General features: G+C 51.0%; 1 pseudogene; it reads left to right on the top strand.

Annotated features, from left to right (window-relative positions):
- The first annotated feature begins 1,511 nt into the window (after positions 1–1,511).
- Positions 1,512–2,331, top strand: LOC133051681 (exosome complex component MTR3-like; annotated as a pseudogene).
- Positions 2,332–6,035: the final 3,704 nt, after the last annotated feature.

Raw genomic sequence — 6,035 nt, 5'->3', positions numbered from 1 at the left:
GAATTTCAGTTGAGCTATATCAAATCCTAATAGGTGATGCTGTGAAAGTGCTGCACTCAATATGCCAGTAAATTTGGAAAACTCAGCAGTGGCCACAGGACTGGAAAAGGTCAGTTTTCATTTCAATCCCAAAGAAAGGCAATGCCAAAGAATGCTCAAACGACCGCACGATTGCCCTCATCTCACACACTAGTAAAGTAATGCTCAGAATTCTCCAAGCCAGGCTTCAGCACTACATGAACCGTGAACTTCCAGATGTTCAAGCTGGTTTTAGAACAGACAAAGGAACCAGAGATCAAACTGCCACCATCTCCTGGATCATTGAAAAAGCAAGAGAGTTCCAGAAAATCATCTATTTCTGCTTTATTGACTATGCCAAAGCCGTTGACTGTGTGGATCACAATAAACCGTGGAAAATACTGAAGGAGATGGGAATACCAGACCACCTGACCTGCCTCTTGAGAAACCTGTATGCAGGTCAGGAAGCAACAGTGAGAACTCGACATGGAACAACAGACTGGTTCCAAATAGGAAAAGCAGTACACCAAGGCTGTATATTGTCACCCTGCTTATTTAACTTATATGCAGAGTACATCATGAGAAACACTGGGCTGGAGGAAGCATAAGCTGGAAACAAGATTGCTGGGAGAAATATCAATCACCTCAGATATGCAGATGACACCACCCTTATGGCAGAAAGTGAAGAAGAACTAAAGAGCCTCTTGATGAAAGTCAAAGAGGAGAGTGAAAAAGTTGGCTTAAAGCTCACCATTCAGAACACTAAGATCATGGCATCCGGTCCCATCACTTCATAGGAAATAGATGGGGTCGATCGAATCAGTGGCTGACTTTATTTTTTGGGGCTCCAAAATCACTGCAGATGGTGATTGCAGCCATGAAATTAAAAGACGCTTACTCCTTGGAAGGAAAGCTATGACCAAACTAGACGGCATATTAAAAAGCAGAGACATTACTTTGTCAACAAAGGTCCGTCTAGTCAAGGCTATGGTTTTTCCAGTGGTCATGCACGGATGTGAGAGTTGGACTATCTTGGACTCTGTGGGAGAAGGCGAGGGTGAGATGTTTCGAGAGAACAGCATCGAAACATGTATATTATCTAGGGTGAAACATCACCAGCCCAGGCTGGATGCATGGGACAAGTGCTCGGGCCTGGTGCACTGGGAAGACCCAGAGGAATCTGGTGGAGGGGGAGGTGGGACGGAGGATCCTGATGGGGAATACATGTAAATCCATGGCTGATTCATGTCAATGTATGACAAAAACCACTACAATATTGTAAAGTAATTAGTCTCCAACTAATCAAAATAAATGAAAAATAAAAAAATTAATAAAACTATTGGTCTGTAAAACCTTCAAAAAAAAAAGGAAGAAAGAAAGCTGAGCGGCCAGCCGCTGTCCCGCGCACCCTCGCGCGGCTGGCCAGGCTGGCGGGCGGAAGCGCCAGCGCACGGTGGGGCTGACGCGCGGAGCCGGCCGGCAGCAGCGCCACCATGCCCGCGGACCACCGCCGCATCCCCGGGCCCGAGGAGTCGCAGCCGCCGCAGCTGTACGCGGCCGGCGAGGGCGAGGCGCCGGCCCTCGCGACCCGGCGCGGCTGCGGCCGGTGTACGCGCGCGCATGGCTGCTGAGCCAGGCTAAGGGTTCGGCCTGCTTGGAGGCAGGGGGCCCCAAGGTGCTGTGCGCCGAGTCGGGCCCGCGCCAGGCCGAGGGCGGCGAGCGCGGCGGCTGTCCGGCCAGGGCGGGCTGCGAGGCCCCCGCGGCGCTGAGCGGCCGCCTGCTCTGCGACTTCCGCCGCGCGCCCTTCTCGGGCCGCCGGCGCCGTGTCGCGCCGGGCGGCGGCGAGGAGCGCGAGCTGGCTCTGGCGCTGCAGGAGGCGCTCGAGCCGGCCGTGCGCCTGGGCCGCTACCCGCGCGCGCAGCTCGAGGTGTGGGCGCTGCTGCTGGGGGACGGCGGCTCGGCGCTGGCCGCCCCGCTCACTGCCGCCGCGCTCGCCCTGGCCGCCGCGGGCGTCGAGATGTACGACCTGGTGGTGGGCTGCGGCCTGAGCCGCGCGCCGGGGCCTGCGCCCGCCTGGCTGCTGGACCCCACGCTGCTGGAGGAGGAGCGCGCCGCCGCCGGCCTCACCGTTTGGCGCTCATGGCGGTGCTCAAGCAGGTGGCCGGGCTGCTGGGCAGCGGGGAGGGCGGCCCAACCGAGAGCTGGGCGGAGGCCGTGCCCCTGGGGTTCGAGGGCTGCCAGCGCCTCTACCCCGTTCTCCAGCAGTGCTTGGTGCCGGCTGCCCGCCGGAGGAGTGCCGCCGCGCCCCTCTGAGCCCGAGACCAGAGTAACGACGGACGCCGAGGACCGAGCCGCCGCTGCCGCCACAAGGACCCGCACCGTCGGCCTGCAGACTGCTTGCGCCGAACTGCAGCTGAGACCTGGGAGCACCGGAGAGGGTCTGCCGAGGCGTGCTCAGAATAGACGTGTTGGAGCGATTCTTTCCAACTGCTTTGTGAAAGAAACCTTTCTAATTGAGTTGACTCCCAGCCACGACCCAGTTGAAGGAACCTGCCAGTGCATCTTGAATCCTAAGTTGGAAAGGACTTCCGCTGGACTCATTGGGAAACCTGGAGCTGTTGTCCTGCAAGGGATGGACCCTATGCAGGCCAGCCGGGGACTCTCTCCTGAATAACTGGGCTGCTTTTGAGAGCGGGGACAAGGGGGCTGTGCCTTCCACGTACATCTGAGCCCAAAAAAAAAGCGCTTATAATCGTAAACATTCTTCTGTCGTTTTTGGTACCGACTTTAATGAGTAAGTCTCTTCCGAGCTGGGGAGTGTGTTCTCAGGGCTTGGGACAAGCATTATCTTTCATGTGTCCTGGTGTCGCCGGTCCACCAGCGAGACGGCACCTGAACTGCCAGGAGTGAGAGTTTCTGGATGCTGGAGATGGAGTCTGGCCATTCTGTAGGGCAGAGGGGTCTCTCTGACCACGAGGGTGGGCTCTGGCCTGTGTGGCTCCTGAGCTCTGCAGGTCTGTGCTCAGGTCTGAATTGGCAAAAGGGCCGCCTGGGGTCCTCCCTGCACCAGCTTGGTGTGACCTGAGCGTGTGTGTCTCAGGGGCCTGCTCAGCTCTAGGAAAGGCTGGCTTGAGGCAGCTGAGAGACCAGAATGAGGCCTGGGGACCACACCAAGAACCCCTGACCGGGGGAGAAACACAGACTTTATTTGCCCCCAGTGACATAATATATAATTCCAAAGCAGATCTGCAATATCTAGAATCACAGCAGCAAGGAACAAGACAGAAACAAGGCACCTACAGGACCGAGGCCGAGCCTGCTGGGCGAGGGGCTGGGAGGCCATGAAGTCAGAAGAAGGCAACTGGAACTGAAGAAGGGTTAGCCCAGCTTCAAAGTGGCCACGTGGAAAAACAGGGCAGAGACCTGTGGGAAGGGGCCAGTTACATCCCATTAGATGGACATTTACAAAACCCTATCAACCCCCAGATGAGAGTCTTCCACATGAGATGGGAGGCAAACCACACACCATATATGCAGTTCTGTGTCACTGAAGAAACCCAAGTTTAAAAATCTATGTTACTCGTGTATTACCATATGTGAAATAGATGACCAATCCAAGTTCGATGCATGAAACCGGGCACTCAAAGATGGTGCACTGGGGCAACCCAGAGGGATGTGATGGGGAGGGAGGTGGGAAGGGGTTTCGGGATGGGGGTCACAGGTACACCCGTGGCTGATTCATGTCAATGTATGGCAAGAGCCACCAGAATAGTAAATTAATTAGCATCCAAGTAAAATAAATTAGTTAACAAGAACAACAGCAAAATAAAGCTGAGCGCCAAAGAATTGATGATTTTGAGCTGTGGTATTGGAGGAGACTCTTGAGCATCCCTTGGACTGCAAGGAGATCCAACCAGTCCATCCTAAAGGAGATCAGTCCTGAGTGTTCACTGGAAGGACTGATGTTGAAGCTGAAACTCCAATTTGGCCACCTGATTCGAAGAGCTGACTCATTTGAGAACACTTGATGCTGGGAAAGATTGAGGACAGGAGGAGAAGGGGACAACAGAGGATGAGATGGTTGGATGGCATCACTGACTCAATGGCCATGGGTTTGGGTAGACTCCAGCACTTGGTGATGGACAGGGAGGCCTGGAGTGCTGTGGTTCATGGGGTCGCAAAGAGTCGGACACGACTGAGTGACTGAACTGAACTGAACTGAGGTTATCTATACTATTATCCCACTGGAAATTCCTTCATATTGTGAACAATGATTCGTCAGAACAAAATGGTTCACTGAGAATCTTAGGATATAGACTCAGAGTGGCCTTGGATGTCTTCTAGTGCTATAGCCTGACTTGCATAACCAGTCCTCACCCCAAATTAGTCTTTTCAAGACTTAACTCTAATGTGATTGTATTTGAAGATAGAAAGTTTTGGAGATGAATTTAAAAGAGGTCGTGAGGGGTGAGTCTTAATCCAACAGGATCAATGGCCTTAGAAGCGGAGGAAAAGAGAGAGAGAGATCTCTTTCTGCCCACACACACTGAGGAAAAGCCATGTGAGGACATAGGGAGAAGGCAATCATATGCTGCTGCCTTAAACTTGGAGTTAACAGCCTCCAAATCTGTGAGAAATAGATTTCTGTAGTTTAAGCTACCTAGTCTATGATCCTTTTTTTGGACAGTCTGAGCTAAGACACCTAATCTAGGGTTTTCTTAGCTGTGATCTGGAAAATGCTGTTCTGCCTGGACTGTTAGTAGGTGTTGGTTCTATGGTCAAACGCCTTTGAGAATGTTGCATACTATTAATATCTATTGATAGTTCACTACTTACATTAGACTCTTCAAGGCTTTCAGAGCCCTAGAATGAGGAAACCTGGTTACCATTGTGGGAGGAGCACCTTTTAACATCTACATCACAGATTTCTTACATGGGGCCTGTGGAAGTCCTGGGGATTGCTTCTGTTCTTGTTTCACACCTATCCAGGCCTTGACTTTGCTAACTCCACAGCTACTGAACCAGAATATCTAGGGGCAGAGTGCCCCAGATTACGAATGACTAAAAGCAGATAGATTTTTGAGGAGCTGAGTTTGGGAACTACTATTCCAGAACAACACTCTCGTGTTATAGGTGAGGAATTTAAGATCCTTGGAGAGAAATTGATTGCCCAAGCATGAGTGCAGAGCAAGTATTTGGACCATTTCCCCCTCCACTATAAATAACCACTGGGGTTTTTGATAGTTCTCCCAGCAATCGTGTTTCCAGCTTGTGCTTCATCCAGCCTGGCATTTCCCATGATGTACTCTGCCTGTAAGTTAAATAAGCAGGGTGACAATATACAGGCTTGCTGCACACCTTTCCGAATTTTGAACCAGTCCTTTGTTCCATGTCTGGTTCTAACTATTGCTGCTTGACCTGCATACAGATTTCTCAGAAAACAGGTAAAGTGGTTTGATATTCTCATCTCTTTAAGAGTTTTCCACAGTTTGCTGTGATCCACACAGGCAAAGGCTTTAGCATAATCAATGAAGCAGAAGTAGATGTGTTTTTTTTTTTTTGGAATTCCCTTGCTTTTTGTGTGATCCAGTGGATGTTGACAATTTGATCTCTGGTTTCTCTGTCTTTTCTAAATCCAGCTTGAACATCTGGAAGTTCTCGATTCACATACTGCTGAAGCCCAGCTTGAAGGATTTTAAGTATAACCTTGCTATCATGTGAAATGAGTGCAGTTGTGTGGTAATTTGAAAGTTCTTTTGCATTGCCTTTCGTTGGGAGTGCTGGATGTCAATTATATCGCAATAAAACCTGGGGGGAATAAGGACCAAGGTATCCAGCAGACGAATTTTTGTGTCTTAGTTGAAAATTCCGTAGAGAATGATGACTTCTGAAATGAATACTAAGTCATAAGAAAACTAGATGGTTGAAGGAAACTAGTGCCTAGATGCTAATACCCTTTCCCTTGAGATGGTACCTATGGAACCCAGGGAGGGGAGAGAGAGGGAAAAAAAGAACTC

This window comes from Dama dama, chromosome X, assembly GCF_033118175.1.
Source record: "Dama dama isolate Ldn47 chromosome X, ASM3311817v1, whole genome shotgun sequence".
Taxonomy (NCBI): Eukaryota; Metazoa; Chordata; class Mammalia; order Artiodactyla; family Cervidae; genus Dama; species Dama dama.
The sequence above is the reverse complement of the archived record's forward strand: the minus strand, read 5'-3'. Positions and strand labels throughout refer to the sequence as shown.